The sequence below is a fragment of the Lycium barbarum genome, chromosome 4, assembly GCF_019175385.1.
Source record: "Lycium barbarum isolate Lr01 chromosome 4, ASM1917538v2, whole genome shotgun sequence".
Lineage (NCBI taxonomy): Eukaryota > Viridiplantae > Streptophyta > Magnoliopsida > Solanales > Solanaceae > Lycium > Lycium barbarum.
The window spans coordinates 139473410-139492319 of record NC_083340.1 but is presented as its reverse complement, the minus strand read 5'-3'; the positions used below and the strand labels follow the sequence as shown (position 1 = coordinate 139492319).

The following is an 18910-nucleotide window of genomic DNA, read 5'->3' as shown; positions in this document are numbered from 1 at the left end:
ATCGTATCCTACAAAACAACATAAATACACAAAAAGTAACAACAAAAGTGCTTGAAGAGTCACAAAAGCTTAAGGAATTAGCATCGAATATCCCGTAATTTCATGGCACATCAAGTACATGTGTACATGGCATTGCATTGCATCATGGCTTATATTGTGATGATCTGGCTTTATACTTGTTTGATTGATTTAGATTGCGTGTATATATCGAAACTTGACGCACTTGGGTTTAGATGCTTCAACCTAGGTGATGATAGATACTTGTTTCTGGGTTGTGACTTATACTTGTTGATTTATCTGTCTATCCTGATTTATTGTCTGAATTATGTTAGATATGCTTAGTCGGCCGATGATACCTACCAGTACTGTTGTTTTGTACTGACCTGCAGTTGCTGCATTCCTTTATGAATGCAGAGTATTAGGTTGGGCCTGCTCCCATTTCTCGTGGCTGATAGTCGTCACCAACATAGCATCGAGTTTCCAGGGTGAGCACGAGACGTCCGCTGCTAGGAAGTCTTCTTATTTATGTCTTCCTATTTCTATTTCTGAGACATAGACAGATTTATGTATTATTATTTCAGACTTGTATATTTTCATTAGATGCTCTTGTATGACGTAGATCAGACTTAGGGTGTTTCCTTATTTACGCATTATTTCTATTATATATTATTGTGAGACTTACGTAATTATTCTTTTCTTGCTTGCTTGATTTATTATTCATGTCTTTCGTTATCGTTGGGTTGAGAGTTCGCTTACCGAGGTGAGAAAGGTAAGTGCCTGCACGACTTAGTCAAAATGGGTCGTGACAAAAGCTTATCTATCATGACCAAACCAGTCTCTGCTTTTGAACACAAAACCAAACTTCTAATTTTCTCTATCTTAAAAATCACCATCACTATAATGAATAACAAATAAAACAGATTTTAAACGCAATAGTACTACATTTTAGGATGCTTTATACTTGAAAATAATTGCCCAAACAATTCTGGAATAGAATGAATTTGAGAACCCCATTTCAAATATCAACAAATCCTTAAAACACATTTATACGACCATATAGGAGAATAGGGAAGAATAGGACATTTTAGAATGCTTTAAACTGCAAAACTTATGACTGAACAGGAATTTTGACCTGAAACTTCTATCAACAATCCCGAACATGTCTCTTTAAATTTTCGAGCCCTGACGTCTAATCCTTCAAGTTATTGGATTTTCTTTCAGCTATATGCATTTGGATTATCTTGTGTATTTTTATTTGATTGATTGTGGAAGCTGGACTATGATGGTTCTGCATATGTTGATATGTTCGTGAAGGACAATTTTTAAGGAAGAAGAATAAAGACACAAGTAGTGCTGTTTTGGGAGAAAAAAAAGGTGAAGATTAGGTGTTTCTGAAAGACCAAGCGATGAACAAGTGAAAGTGGTGATGCAGTTAGTTTGTTGCGGTGAAGAAGGCTGGTGGTGTGGTTCTGAAGTGGAGTAGGGAGACACGGGGGAAAACGGGAAGGGATTTTACATGGCTGAAGGCGTAAAGGCGCCAAGGCGGTGGAGAATTGTTGTTAAGAAACAGTTTTAGGATTTGTAAGTTTATGAATTCTTATACTCGCTCTTTTTCAATATATGTGATACACTTTACTTTTTAGTCTATCTTTTAAAAATAATTTTACTCTTAATGAAATGATTTAGAATCACACAAATAACTATGACTTGTTTTAAAGCTCTAGTTTTAAAAGTTTCCTTTATTTCTTAAACTCCGTGCCTAGTCAAATTATATTACATAAATTCAGACGGAGAGAGTAATAATTTGAAATTCATTTACCACGATATGTACATATAGAGAGTATGAGTAAAAGTTATTGGGTCTCTAGAAGCCCATACCTCAAGCTTTGGATCCGCCTCAAGCTTTGGATCCGCCCCTGATACTCTTGTAATGTAGAAGTTGATGGCCATGGGCGGTAGAGAATAAAACGAAGAGATGTTGATTTTAGGTGTGAGATAGTGGAACAGGGGTGGTTAGTGGTTGTGCTTGGAACAATAGCGATGAGGTGTTGTTCTAAGATATATAGTGTCATTGGATGGAGATGAAGAGTAATGCACCGTGTTAGCGAGTGAGGCGCTTTGTCTAGTCCTCCAAAAATATGACTGAATTTGTGTAAGTTTTGTGTGCGCGCGCGCGTTGTGAATTGCAGAGAGAAAAAAACAAAGGAGTAGTACTCATGAAACAAATAAGTTCGAAAGACAAAATCATTAATTAATCAATTGCAATATTCCCTGACTAATTGGGTGGTTTAAACAAATAGCAAACTGATAAGAAAGCACAAAAAAAGGCTATTATATTTAAGGATGTTATCGGGGATATAACTCAGTTATTGATGCCTCATTTCGCGATATACAAATAGATTCATTTTTAGCTAATTTACTTGACCCTGATATCCTTGAATTGGATTCTTGAATAAGTGGAAGGCTCGAAGAATGGCTATTGAGCATGAGAACGACTGCACCCATGGTTGGTCTATTTGCAACATCTTCTTGAACACACAATAAAGCAATGTGGATGTATCTCATTACATCACGAACTGATCCTGAGCTTCCAGTCAACATGGGGTCGATCAAATTTGAAGCTGTTCCTTCACGCCAGTTTGACCAAACCTGTGATAGTTCAATTCTAGAGTCAGACAAAATCATAGATCACACTACCTCTAATCCATATTCACTACAAAAAAATGGGTAATTTGTGGAGGTTGAAAGTTCCAATTCGCGGAAATTTTAGCTTCTTTTGGCAACTAGCGGAGGCTAAAACCTCCACGAATTGCAACTTTCAACCGCTGCAAATTACCCATTTTTTTGTAGTGATTATACATTTCTTGAAATTTTTCATTCCTCTTGACGACGACATTTCAAAGCCTTAATTATAATAATATTTGTCTAGAATTAATTCTCTTAAACGTTAGAAAGGGTGAATTTGGAAACAAAAAAAGCAATGCGTTCTTCTTATAAAATTTTGGAATAAATTTAGTTTACCAAAAGACTAAAATTTGAGAGGGGGAGGGAGTAACATATTTCATATAATGTATGTTGCAGGTCTCTATTAGTTTGGTATTGAGTTGCACTTGATTGAATTGACCGGGTTACTTACATAGCTCAAAAGGTCTTTCACAGATTCTCCATTTCTGAAACAAGTGTTTCTTTGGCCACTTACAATTTCCAGGACTAGTACTCCAAAGCTAAAAACATCTGACTTGAATGAAAATTGCCCGTGCATTGCATACTCTGGTGCCATATACCCACTACAAAACCAAAACAAAGATTACAAGATATTGATCTCTAACAATTCCACAACTTAACCTGTTTTAAGTTTTTCTTTTACACATGTTAAGCACTTCCATCAACACACCAAGGTAGAAAGGCCAAAAATTTGATTTTGTCGCTTAGTAGTCAAAACATGGTGGTCAGCAAGACGATTAATATGCTGCAAACAGCTTAGGAAGTAGTAGAACGTGTGTTTTATAGACCAAGTTGGGTAGTTAAGTGCTCTTGTAAATAATGCCTGTTTTTTAAAAATTAATTTTTGGCGCTCCTTAGTGACAATGTATCTCACTGCATGTGAAGACCATATTTGAAATAAACTTCATTTTCATCATCAGATATTTGCAGCTTTGGTGGTGAGTGACGGCTGACGACCAAACGTTACATACAGTTTTAGTACATATATTGTACTCCAACGATACCGGAAATACCTTTAACCCAGCTCTCCATTACGGAAAAAATTTTGCACACCAAAATTCTCCTAAGGTAATACACACCTTTTCGGTGTTTGACCACTTTTTCCAATATGTATGTAACACACCAGTAATATCGTTACATTATGCCATTAACCATTAAAAAGATGGAAGAAAAGGAAACCCCATTATTTATCACGATGGGTCGCTCGAAACCATCACCCACCACCGGCAGTCAACCTCCCACCCCAACACCACCACAAAACCTTCTTCTTCGCAATAATCCAATCCATTTGATTTTTTTTTAATGAAATTAATGATGAGACCCTCATAATCCAAGACCTAAGATTTTCAATTTCAGATGTATCTTCGAGTTGGGAAAGAAGCTCTTATGGAATCAAGTAACTGAGTAATCACATTACATCAGTTACTTGATTCATCAGTTGCTTGATTCATCAGTTAACAACTTTTTTTTTTGTTTAAGTAAGTGCATCACGTAATCAAAATGTTGTGTATTAGATACAGTCAAAAATTGTATGGGGTGTCGGAGGTAAATATGTATTAAGACAAAGTTATATGACCATTCATCTCGAATATACTAATTTTAGGAACGATCAAACACCTAGTTCAAGAAAATTGAGATAGCCATTTTGTAAGAAATTACCATAACAGTATTCATCTTGAAAATCCTGGTAACATTTCAAGGGAAGATTTGTTTTCAGCTCGAGGTTTCTATTTGTTAAATTGTTAAAGAATCCTTCCTGGCGATAGGAAAAATGACAATCCATCTAATGAGAGACGTAAAACTTACTAGGTGCCAACAATTCTGTTTGTGTTGCCTTGAGTTTCATCCAATGTAACTAGCCTTGCCATGCCAAAGTCTGCAATTTTAGGATTCATTTCTGCATCAAGCAGAACATTACTAGCTTTGAGATCACGATGAATGATGCGAAGTCTAGAATCCTCATGAAGGTAAAGAATTCCCCTAGCGATGCCTCCAATGATTTTGGATCGCCTTTTCCAATCCAGTTGGCTACGTTTAACTCGATCTGGGAATAAGAGGAAATTGGTCAAGGCTCGCATTGGGAACAAATTCATAGATGAGAAGTCGCTCTATTCCATCTAGGCAAAATCCCAGCAACCTAACCAAACTCCTATGTTGAAGCCTGACAACCAACAAGACCTCATTTTTGAATTCTAGATCACCTTGGCCTGAATCTGCTGACAATCTTTTCACTGCTACTTCTTATCCATTTGGAAGCTCGCCCTGAAACACAAGAGCACAAATTGAAAAAATCAACAACAAAGCCTTAGTCCCAAGCAAGTTGGGGTCTTTTGTATGAATCCTCACGTCCAGTTATGCATCAAGCAGGCCTAATCACCTTGTACACAGGACCAAATCCGCCCTGTCCCAATTTATTCACATTTGAGAAGTTATTTGTTGCTGCTCTAATTGTAGAAAAATCATATTGCAAGGACTCTGTTTTGCTAATGTCATCACCGAGTGTACCTTCATCAAAGTAGTAATAAAAAATTACAACAAATATTTAGTGAAACATGGTCCCCAAAAAAAAAAGTGAAACATGGTCCTAAAAGTTTAACTTTCCTTAATCATATTGTCTAATAATATTCTGTGTTGTCTCACCTTGAATTTTGCCCGCCATCTTCCTCTTTCGCTTCTTCATTAAGACGACAAACATACATACAGTAAGAATAGCAATCGTAACAGTTGGCACAATGATAGTAATGAGGGATCGAGCTGTTTTATCATCATTCCCTGTCGGAGTTGTTTTATCATCATTCGCCGTCGGAGTTGTTTTATCATCATTCCCTGTCGGAGTTGGTTTATCATCATTCCCTGTCGGAGTTGTTTTATTATCATTTCCTACAAAGACACTTCAAGTTAGTATCATAGGAGTATCGGTTTTTAACTACTCCTCAAATGGAAAACTGTTATCTTCTCTTCTCAATTTGACTTGTCCTACTACCCTTTTCAGGATCTATATATATATATATATATATATATATATATATATATATATATATATATATATATATATATAAAGATGGTGTGATACTTCTATTTGGTCAGTGATTCTATTTAGGCTAAATACCTAGATAACTCCTTAAACTTGAAATGTTTTGTAAGATAGACATTCAAATTAATCAAGTGACGAGATAGACACTTGAACTTGGCAAAAGTGTATCTTTTAAACACCCATATATATAAAGTCAAGTGTATGAAATACACTTGCTTATGGTGTATTAAGTGCACCAATTATTGTATGACACATGTAAATTCAAAACAAAAAAAAACAAATATAACTAAAAATACATTTTTAAAAAAAACTAAATAAAAGTATGTAAAAGAAAAATAATATTAAAAAGGAAAAAATAGTTTAAAAAAGGAAAAAGAAAAACTCCCAGCCACTAACCCACGCAGTTGCCTTCCCCTCACCCCACCACCCCCCACTTGTCCATCTTCTTTCCCAAAAAGGAACTTGGCCCTCCCGTTAACTTCAGTGAATCGGATCACACCCTCAGACCTTCCCAACTGTTTAGTACAAGATTACATATTTAGAAATATTCATTTGTTGGGTATAATGCTTAATTTACAATATGCACATTTAAAAGATTAAAAGACTTATTTGTAAAATCATATTTTATTGGGTTTTCTTCTATAAAATTATATTTTTTGGTAGTAAAAATATAATTACAAAAAAAAAAAATGGTCTTCTGAAGCTAATAGTGAATCTGAAGACATCGGTGAAGAAGGAGTAGTAGAAATAATGAGACCCACATGGAATTATTTTTTGAAATGTGAAAAATGAACTACATAGGTAAAGAAATTTGAGTAAAAAAAAAAAAGAGAGAGGGAGAAAAAAAATCAGAAATCAAGTCATTCACTCGCTCAACTGTGCGTGCAAAACATGTGTGTTGTCGTGTCACTGTGATATGTTTATCAGACACACTTTTGTCAAGTTCAAGTGTCTATTTGGTCATTCGCTAAGTTTGAGTGTCTATCTTATAAAACGTATCAAGTTTAAGAGGCTATCTAAGTATTAAGCCTTCTATTTATCTTTTTTTTTCTGGTTTTTTTTTTTTTTGACAATTTTCCATATTTTTTCTATTTTCTTATTGTATGAGAATAAATATGGCAATTACTGCTCCTCCATTCATTCCTATTCTTTAATGTAATAATTTAAATTTCTCAAAATTTGCTACTCCACTCATTGCTATTCTTTATTGTAGAGATATTTAAAAGCCTCAATATTTACTTCTCTAAGTTTTTGCCTTTTCTCTTAATTTAGCTCTCCTTATATATTACTTTGTTCCTTTTGAAAGGAATGACCGGATGTATATATACTTTAAATTAATGTAGGAGATGAAACGTATTGTTTTAAGTGTTAGACGACAGCAATAGCTATCTTTTGTCTCACACAAGTAGGGGGGAAATTTAAGTTGTTAGAGATGACATATTTTATTTACTTAATTATACTTCAATCAGAAGCGAATTCAGAATTTCATGAGGATGAGTTTACCATTGTTAAGAAAATAATGGCAAAAATTTAAAAAGCGAGCTGGGTATTGAACCCATGACTTTCAGAATACAAAGAAAACCTTTGACCAATGCTCCACTCAGCCTGTTATGACTATGTGTTTACTTAGTTAATATTAAATATATTTTTAAAATTATACACATAATATATCGAGATTAGTCGAGTGACCATGTGTTCACGTGACTCAAAATTTACACACAAATTCACCCGTGACTTCAACACATCCGTTCACTTTGCATGTCTAGTTCTTTTTTATGGTTCAAACAAGTAGAAATTCTTTTCATGTGTCTGCTCTTTTATCATATTTAATATTTTGTAACCATCTCCTATATAAGTTTAATTAAATTAATTTTTATTGTTAAATAAGGTAAACTCTTATTGACTTAGTTACCCGTGTCTTCACCAGTGTCAAATCAAATTGGAAAGATATAATTCACCTGCAGGTCGTGGAGGTTCCGACGCCCAAAAGAAAGGGTAAATTTCATAGCGGAAATTGCACCTAGGCCCTATGATTCTTCCACCCCTCTTGCTATTGCAGAGACTATTAGGCAGATTTCCATAAGCCTCACTTAAGCAATCAGAGCATTCCTGAGGAGATAAATCAGGAGTACACTGCACAAGTGCATATATGGTCTGAAAATCTGGACCTGTCGCATTACCACTAGCATATTTTCGAAAGGAACCACCATTTGCAGCACGGTCTTTTAATTTTTCCAATAATTTTATCAGGTCCTGATTAAATTCCTCAGGTTTTGAGGCGTTCCTAGGATTGCACAAGTAATATAGACTAGAAAGTGACGTAGTCTCCAAAATGGATTGACTCGAGTACTGCAACAAACATTCATCATCGCCACCAACAGCATCTTTTTGATTAGGACAAGATTGTACAAGCTTTTGACAAGCGTTTTTCACGCAACTGCGACATTCTTCCATCTCCAGATCTCCTCTACATTGCACAATACCACTGGCCTTGTCGGTGTTTTGGCCAATGGAATTATAGTAGAAACCATTTTGATCAATTTCTAAGGGAAGGGAAGAGAGGAGTGATTTAAGATTTTTCTGGTAAGCACTATTTTCAGTATAGTTAAGAGTGGAATTACATTGGACGTATAGTAAATGTGACAGCTGCGCTTGGATGAGAAAAGGAAGATGTATATGCCAAAAAAGAAAGAGTAGCCACTTATGAATAGCCATGGTCATGGCTATCTAAGTTGCTCGATATATATAGAAGCTTAGATATTTTGACAGTTAAAATGAGTAGGGTTTAATATTGTTTATTTATTTGACTTAAAAAATCAGGTGCCACATCATAAAAAAGTAGATAGATATATTACTTTTCGGCTTGAGTAATTGTTTTGAGTGAAATAATATAAGATAAGTGACTTTTCTCGTAAAAAACTAATAGAAAAGTGACCTTTTGAGTGAATGGTTGGCCTAAAATTAACGATCTATTGGATTAAATGCAAAAATTAAGCGGCAAAAAAAAACTAGAATTTTTATTCTTAAATATGTGATCATTAACGTATATGATTAATGATAAAAATAAAAATATGAAATTAAATTATTGTTAAATATATAAAAAAAAATCTTTTTCTATTAAATAGACTAAAATTTGTTTTTGGAAGTAAACCCATAAGAAAACAATTCCACGTACAATGGAATAAGGTAGTATTAGGTATCAACTTTTGACTTGGTCTATATCTTAAGAGTTGACTGATTGACTCTTACTCTCTCCGCCAATTTATATGATATAGTTTGACTAATACGGAATTTAAGGAAGAAAGGGAGATTTTTAAAATTTATGTTCTGAAACAAGCCTTAGATATTTGTGTGGTTGTAAATTATTTCGTTAAGGATAAAAGATAAGTTCTTAAATTAAATTATTGCTAAATAAAAAAATATATGAAGGTAAAGGGACAGGGGTGGGTAACAGCAAGCCACCAAGGTGGGAAATTTTGGCCGCTGCTTGAAAACGAAACCCAACTAATTTTCTACAAGTACCTTTGAAAGTTAAAATTGTATTTGAACTTTCAAACTTCAAATTTTATATTTCAAGTTTGAACATGAAATAAGGATCAATTGAAAAAAATACTTATTTAAAATAATCGTCAATCATTTTTTTAAAATATGAATAGACAAACGGGTGCTTAGCAATGGAAGCTGCCACATCCTGCACCCTTGCGGCATAAACGATGTTCACTTTCTCTGTTTTTTTGTTTAAAATAGTTCAGGGCCAGTTTTTTTAATTTTTGGTCATAACTCAAACAAGAATTTCTTTAGTTTTTAGAAATAAAATTAACACAAGTAGGAATTGCATAAAATACTTTAAATTACAACCTTAATGAAAGATGTTTGAAAAGAACATGAAAACTGTGGTTAAAGTGATGTACATATACACAGACTTGGTGATGAACATCTAAATACCTTCCAGTAGATTAAAGTGACTTGGATAAAAAAGTGTGTTAAGGTTAGTGTCATATGCACTATTTGGGGAGAGTCGGTATTATTAGAATCTGCACATACAGAAGAAATGAAATTAGGCATAGAACTAGGTAAAGTATTTGTATGTTGTAGATATATTTATATATGTTATATAAGTTTATAAGTAAACTTTATATATTCACTAACTAACAGCATATATGTATATATTTGTTAAGTTATATGCTTAAGTTATACTACATATATAAAAAATATACTAAGAATATACTTATAATATCAATATACTTAAGTTATAAAATAGAAATTTACAAACTTAGAAAATACTTAACTTTTATAACTTAACTAACAGAAAAAACTTAACTTATATGTATTATAACTTAAATAAATATATATGTTTAAGTTATATGTATACTATATATAGTTATAACACACACACACACACACACACACACATATATATATGTGTGTGTGTGTGTGTGTTTAAGTTATATATATACTTATATAACTTAAGTTATTTATAACTTAAATTTTTTCTAAGTTTATAAATTCCTATTTTATAACTTAAGTATATTTTAGTTATTTTTCAAGTATATAACTTCCAAGTTTTTAATTTAAGTAGATATATATTATAAGTATATTCTTAGTATATTTTAGGTATATTTCTAACTTAATATAAGTAAAAATATGAACACAAGTAGATAGAAGAAAGCTCAATGAGTCATATGTTTTATTCATTCATGGATAACATTTATTTGAAAGCTGTAGTTTTTTTGAACTTGCAAATAATACATGAGTTGCAAAGAAATAGTAGAATAATAAAATAAAAAAGTGTCCATCATTTGGCTAATATCCGCCATATCATATTCGATTATGGAGATAACTTCAAAGTTTTTCATTTGGTCCACTCCACTTGCTATCAAATCTTCAGTCTCTTCCTCTTCGCCTTCCACTGCTTCTAAGTTTTGGTTGCGTCGCTCCGATCTAATCCACTCGCGAATGCATACTAGTTCTTGCAAGCTAAATCCGGATAATGAGTGTCCATGGTCTCCAATTGGTTGTCTTCCTTGGCTAAATGCACTCTCCGAAGCCACGGTTGATATTTGAACTGTAAGGATATCTCGAGCCATTCTTGAAAGAACCGGATGACTTGCCTTGTATCTCTTCTACCATGCTAAGACGTCCAAATCATCTAGTTCCTTGATATCCACATTTGGCTGCATCAAATAAAGGTGATATTCATCAAGGTTTGCATTATGAGAAGGAGTTGGATGTGAATGTAAAACTTTTAGATTCGACAAACCCGACAAGCCCTTTTTGCTACTTTGAGAAGTAGTAGGGCGTGGAGCAACGGGTGTAGCACTTTCTTCCAAATTAGAATAATGACTAAAAACTTTTCTAAACTCGGTATCAATCACGAGCTCAGCTTCATTTAAAGATGGTTCAAGTTCCTCGTCAATTTTTAAATAGTTATAAATTTGACCAACCAATGCTCTAGTATAAGACATTTTTAAACAAGGATTTAAAAGAGAACCCAATATAAGTAAAGTTGTGATGGAAAAAAATACTTCTTAAATTTTGTTGTCATATTAAAAATAGCCGCTTGATAACCAGATTTATCTTTATACTCATGTAAAACTCTAGTTATTTCCGCTAAGTAGGCTAAAATTTCGATTACCGTGGGATAGAATTGTTTAGAAAAAACAAGAGTTGCATTATAAATTTTTTGTTAAAGTTCAATACATTCCTTAACATCTTCTCAATCGGTAATTCTTAACCAATCATCACTATCCGTATTAAAATTGTTGTGAACTTATTGTATGGGAATCCTATAATCATATGCTTGTTGTGACATAATGTAAGTGTAGTTCCACCTAGTCTCAACTTCTACTTGAATTTTCCTAGGTCTAAGGCCATTTTCCACACAAGAATTCTTAAAATCTCTCATTTTTGCCCTATTAGCATTACAAAAAAGAAAAACAACCGCATTTCTAACTTTTTGAATAGAATCTTCAAAACACTCAAGACCGTCTCTAACAATCAAGTTTAAAATGTGACAATTACATCTCACATGAAAAATATTTTTTAGCGGAGGGTTTAATTCCCTTTTTAAAAGGCCAATCACCTTTGTATTATTAGAAGCATTATCTAAAGTAATACAAAGTGTTTTTCTATAAATGTTAAAAAATCTCATAATAGTAGATATTGAATCCGCTAAAAATTTTCTATCATGACGACCTTTCCCTTCATCATATAAAAAAGCTATAGTTCTTTTTTTCATCACCCAATTATCATCAATCCAATGACATGTAATAGCAAAAAATCTAACTTGTTAAGACTAAGACCGAAATCGGCGGTAAGAGAAACACTACAATTTAAAGAATTAAATGCATGGCGCAAATAAAATCTATATTTTTTTATACAAATCTATAACATCCGCTCTACAAGTACTTCTAGGAATACCCTCAAATAACGGATTATAACAACATTGAATATAAGTAACAAACCCCAAACCCGAAGGAAAGGAAAATGGTAGAGCATCAAAAGCAACCATTTTAGCTACTTCTACACGCTCTTTTTTCTCGTCATACTTAAAATTTTTACCGTTTCGTGGGTCTATTGTCATTTGAATATCTCCCACATTTGAACCCGTTTGCTCTCCCCAAACATCCTTATGTTTACCTTTCATATGATTCGTTAGTGTACCCGTTCCACCATCCTTACTAGTTTATTGCCTAAAAACAAATTCTTGTCTACATAAATTACATGTACCCGTTTGTCTTTCCTTATCCTTAGTCATAAATTTTCAAATTTTAGCGGTTGGCTTACGAGTTCTTGGCGGTTTGTCTTGTGTATGTGATTGTGCAGGACCTGTATCTCCTATGGGATTTTCGGGGGCTTGTGTTTCATCATCATCATCAATTTCATTAAAAGTGTCGGTATAATGTTGTTGCATTACCTCATGATTTAAAAGTGGATTATTTCCACCAATATCAATACCTAAATTAGGTGTTTCGTTCACAAATGTTTCCTCATTAAACCCATCCCTAACAATACCACTACTACCGACACCACGTCTAAATCTCTTCGCCATTATTAAATAGAATTAATTTAAATCACACTCAAATAAATCACAAGAAAATAAATTGCAATAAATCAAATTGCTAGAATTAAATTGCGTAAATTAAATAGTGGAAAATAAAGATAGAGTTGGAACGAAGGTACCAGATTGTCGGACTAATTTCCAACAAAGTGAAGGCGGCTAGAATTGCAAATCCACCAAAGCTTTGGAGCTACTTCGGATTATTGCAAAATCACCAATTCCACCAACAATTTTTTTTTATAATTGCAAAATTAATAATTGAAACTAGAATAAAACTTTATAATATTTAATTGAGAGAAATTTAAAGTGGCCAATTGTTGCAAAGTAACTATAATTGAGAGAAAGAGAAGAGTGAATTGGTGTAGATTAAAATTGGAAATGGAGAGGAGTTTATATAAGGGTGGGGAATGGGTTAAAGTGTTTAAAAAAAAGTTTTGAGGCCAAAAGGGGAGTTTGGAGCTGTTGGCAACAACCATTTTTGCAAAATGGACCGTTGGCTAACGGTCCAGCCCTGTCATGAAACGACTACTTTTAAAAAAACAAATTGACTGGTTAACAGGTTCGGTTCCGGTTTATCGATTAACCGGTCCCAAAAATGCAAACCCGGACCGGTAATAAATCACCAGTTAACCGTGACCGGTAAACCGGTTCCACCGGGTCCGGTTACCCGTTTGAACCTGTCAAACCGGACCGGTTGCCAGGCTTAGATAGTCCCTTAAACTTGAAACGTTTGCCAAAAGTATATCTTTTAAACACCCATATATAAAGTCAAGTGTGTGAAATACACTTGCTCATAGTGTGTTAAGTGCACCAATTATTGTATGACACATGTGAATTCAAAACAAAAACAAAAAAACAAATATAACTAAAAAAATACATTTTTAAAAAACTAAATAAAAGTATGTAAAAGAAAAATAATAATTAAAAGGGAAAAAATAGTTTAAAAAAGGAAAAACAAAAATTCCCGGCCACTAACCCACACAGTTGCCTTCCCCTCACCCCACAACGCCGCCCCCCACTTTTCCATCTTCTTCCCCAAAAAAAGAACTCGGCCCTTCCGTTAACTTCAGTGAATCGGATCACACCCTCAAACCTTCCCCACTGTTTAGTACATCATATTTAGAAATATCCATTTAATTTGTTGGGTATAATGCTTAATTTACAATATGCACATTTAAAAGATTAAAAGATTTATTTGTATAATCATATTTTATTGGGTTTTCTTCTGTAAAATTATGTGTTTTGGTGATATTGTAATAATATAATTATAAAAACAAATGGTTTTTGTGAAGCTAATAGTGAATCTGAAGACATCGGTGAAGAAGAAGTAGTTGATATAACGAGACCCACATGGAATAAATTTTTGAAATGTGAAAAATGAACTAACATGGGTAAAGAAATTTGAGTAAAATTTAAAGAGAAAAAAAATCAGAATTCAAGTCACTCACTCGCTCACCTGTGCGTATAAAACATGTGTTTTGCCATGTCACTGTGATATGTTTATGAGACACACTTTTGCTAAGTTCGAGTGCCTATTTGATCGATTGTTGAGTTTGAGTGTCTATCTTATAAAACACATCAAGTTTAAGAGGAAAATTTTTATGATGAGTGAGGCACAACCAATAATAGTTGGTGTTAATTCCTTGTATGGTCACCCAAGTTTAGAGAATTTCCTACAAAAGTCACTTTTGTTTCATTTAGGACAATAAAGTCATTCAAGTATCATTATTTTTCTCAAAAAATACTAAACACCTCAAAAACCTCCTTCACTATTTAAATTGAAAGATAATATATTTGAATCGAGATTAAAAAGAATTTAGATTTGAAAAAGTGGCTTAATAAAAAGATTGGTTTGATTCTTTTGCCGCTTTTTAACCATGTGATATTTAATTGGGTATAAAATATGAATTTGATTAAATGAGTTTGATGAGTTAAATATGTCTATTATTAAAATAAAAATTAGGCTTTAGTGATATGGCATACCAACTAGGAGAGAATAAGACTTTTGAGGTGTTTAGGTACTTTTTGAGAAAAATAATAATTTTTAAGTGACCTTATTGTCCTAAATGAAACAACAATGACTTTTATAAAAAAAATTCTAAACTTGAATGGTCGGAATTAACATCAATAGTTGTGTTAGTACACCTTTATTTTTTGACAAATGTTTTAGTAGGTCCCCTGTGTCAGCACAGTTTCTCTCCCTCATTTCCTCGTATTGCCTTCCGTTCCATATACATTTGGAGTTCATTGCATCTTCGTCCCTTAATAAATGTTACTTTAGCAAAAAATATACATATTAAGAAATTAATGATGTAGTATAAAGTTTATTAAATTATTATTATGAAAAAAATTATTTTTTTTCTTGATGATTAGAGCATGCACAACTAGTTCATCTTTTGACATTGGGAATCCAACCATCATCATTTGCCATTTTTTGTCCAAGGGCAAAGATGGAAAAAACTAATTAATATTTGCATTGGTATCCTAAGGTGACACTTATTATAGACAAAAAAAATTTAGTTAAGGTGATACTTATTATGAAACGAAAGAGTAATATTTTGTTTTTTTCTTTCTTTTTTCCAACACTGCTTTGTAATTTTATATCTCAGTCCTTTCTGTCTGACTCAGATTTTCACAACTCTTTTTAATACTCCTATAAAGAAAATGGATCGATACCATCAATAACTATTTTCTACCCTTTTCGATCCATTCATACTCCTTTGTGTTTTTACTAATTACTTTCTCCGGATAAAAAAAAAATTCACTTAGCTATTTGCACACTCTTTAAAAAATTACTCACTCAAAAAAAAAAAAATTGACTAAAATATCCCTAATTAAATAGGCATTGAGATTTTGTCACTTAACACTTAATAGAGTCAAATCTGGAAAGATAAGGTTAATTATTTCTTAGTTTAATAAGTGGATAATTTTTTTACCTAAGAAAAAAAGGCTAAGTGGACACTTTTTTTATCTGGAGAGAGTAACTTGCTTGGCTCTTTCTTTCATTAATCGTTGTGCCCCTAAACTAAATCAATTAAAAAATTAATCCTTGTACCCCTCAACTAAATCAACCTTAAAAAATTTAACCCTTATACCTCAGAAAAAAAAAAAACTTTGAAAACTTTCATTCAACATCTCAAGAAATTGAATCAACCCCAAGAGAACCTCAAAAAGATAAATCTTGAAAAAGGAACTCACACAAAATTTATATTTGCAATTACGGGTATTCATGAGAAAACGAAAAAATCGAACCAAATTAAATACCGAATCAAACCGAAGAAAAAAATCAACACTTTTTTATTTGGTTTGATTTTATTTTTTAATCCCAAAACTGACATAATTAAGTTTGACTTTGGTTTTAAGCAAAAATAACAGAAAAAATTGAAAACCGATTGTATAGAGACTTATTTAATTTTTTTTTATTTTTATATATAAATATAAATCTTTTGCCTTTTGATTTGTAATATATGTGTTTACCTTTATAGCAATTAAAATTTTTATACTGGTGTTGCACTTATCGTCAAAATTCTTTAAGTTTTAAAGTCTGAAAAATCAACCAAAAGAACATAAACATTAAACAAGAAACAAGACACGGGGAAAAAAGAAGATAAAATCTGGGTTAGTATTAATCTATTTATCTTTATTTGATTTTTGACAAATGAAAACTAAGACCACAAAAAGAGAAGGGAAATAAAATACGTACATAAGAAGAGAATTGGAGAAGTGATGTTGGAGAGAAAAAAAAAAACAGAATATTAATTTCAGGAGATCACTAATTTTTACCGTGTCTTGATCTTATTCTATTATTTAATTTGTGAATGGCGTGTAAAATATTTACTGTAAAAAATAAAAAGTGCTCAGCCAAATGGAGATGAGTTGTTGGTGAAGGGGAGGGAAAAAGAGAAGTTATAATGAAGTTGGACCCATAATGTGCACTCGTCAATAATAGGAACCCTTACACAACTATGGCTTGGCACGTCTCACCCATCATAAAATTTTCTTTTAAGGGGCTATCTAGATATTAATAGCGTGTTTCGCCAAATTTATTTTCCCCTCAAAAGTATTTATTTTTTCAATAAGTGCTTATTTTATAAAAAATGAAGTGTTTGGCTAAACTTTTGGGAGAAAATAAGTGCTTTTGAGGAGTAGCAGAATCAGTTTTTCAGAGCTAAAAAAATAGCTTTTGCCCAAAAACACTTTTTTGAAAAATACTTTTGAGAATAATACACTTAGAAGCACTTTTTAAAAACTTGACTAAATACTAATTGCTGCTCAAAAGTAATTTTTAAATCAATTGACCAAACACAAAAAAAACACTTGTTAAAATAAGCTGATTTTAGAAGCTTGGCCAAACAGGCTATAAGCCTTCTATTTATCTTTTTTTTCTTCTTTTTTTTTTTTTTGATAATTTTCCCTATTTTTTCTGTTTTCTTATTGTACAATAATAAATATGACAATTACTATTCCAGTATTCCTCCATTCATTCCTATTCTCTAATGTAATAATTTGAATTTTTCAAAATTTGCAACTCCACTCATTTATAATTCTTTATTGTAGAGATATTTAAAAGCCTCAATATTTACTCCTTAGATATTATCTTTCTTCGTTTTGAAAGGAATGACCGGATGTATGTATACTTTCAATTCAATTAATGTAGGAAATGAAACGTATTGTCAAAGCGGACTGCCATCTGCAGCACGGCCTCGTAAACTATCCAATAATTTAAATATTTCTAGTTGATAATTAAATTCCCCAGGTTCTGAGACATTCCGTGGCTTACACTAGTACTCAGTCCGTTCCATAATAAGTGTCACCTTAACTAAAAATATACATATTAAAAAATTAATCATTCAATGTAAATTTTACTAAACTACCCATATATAATAAAAATAAATTGTTTTTCCCTTTTGATTAGAGCATGCATGAAAAGTAAGCCTTTTGATATTGAGATTTCAATAATACCAAATTTCTATGTGCTTTTTGTCTTGAATGCATAAATTTGTCATTTTTTGTCTAAGGGCAAAGTTGGAAAAAACTTATCAATATATGTATTGATTTTCTAAGGTGACACTTATTATGAGACAAAAAAATTGACTAAGGTGACACTTATTGTGAGACGGAGGGAGTAATATAGAATAGAAGATGACGTATTTTCCAAAATGGATCGATTAGAGTACCGTAACATACATCCATCATAGACACCAAAAGCTTCTTTTAAGCTTTTGAGCAACATTATTGACACAAATGCGACATTCTTGTACCTCCAAATCTCCTGTACATAGCACAGTATCACTGACCATGTCGGAGTTTTGACCAATGGAAGCATTATAGAAACCGGATTTATCCATATTTGAGGAAAGGGAAGAGAGGAGCGAGTTAAGATTTTTCTGGTATGCACTATTTTCAGTATAGTTACCATTTTCACCACTGACACTGTATACTAAATCAGGCAGCTGCGCTAGGATGAGACCATGAACATGTATATGCAAAAACAGAAAGAGCAGCCACTTCTGAATAGCCATGACCATGGCTATCTAAGTTGCTCGATATATAGAAGCTTAGGAATCCGCGACTTTTGTAGGACAAAAAAAAAAGTTGAACCAAACTAACACAAAAAAAAACATAAGTAGGTTTCACGCACTAATTTATTGCGTGAAAGGACCAAACTATAAAAATAAAAGTTTGGCCTTTCACGCGTGAATGAGGCCAACAAAAAGTCATGCATGAATAGTGTACTGCTCCTGCTCTGGCAGCAATTGGCTTTAATCTTTGGTCCTTTTCTGAATAGTGAATAGTGTACTACTCTTGCTTGGGCCCATCATAATTGGTGTGCATTGGATTTTGTTCAAGGATTTTTTCTTGGCCTTTACGTACATTAGATTCATTTTTTTGCGTGAATTGCCCTGCTTTTGGCGTGGTCTTTATATTTTGCCCCTTATATTTGTGGTCTTTAAGTTTTACCCTTTGGCAGAAAGCAAGATTTAATAGTCAAACACTCTTACATCTAAAATCTATTCGGAGCCACTGCATTTTGAGTTAGCTTCCACCTACAGCCTACAATCTAGCATTGTTACGTCTACGCGAAGGGTAAA

At 32.7% G+C, this 18910-nt stretch overlaps 1 pseudogene; it reads right to left on the bottom strand.

The window, feature by feature from the left end:
* Nucleotides 1–2246: 2246 nt before the first annotated feature.
* LOC132638715 (cysteine-rich receptor-like protein kinase 44) lies at nucleotides 2247–18340 on the bottom strand (annotated as a pseudogene).
* Nucleotides 18341–18910: the final 570 nt, after the last annotated feature.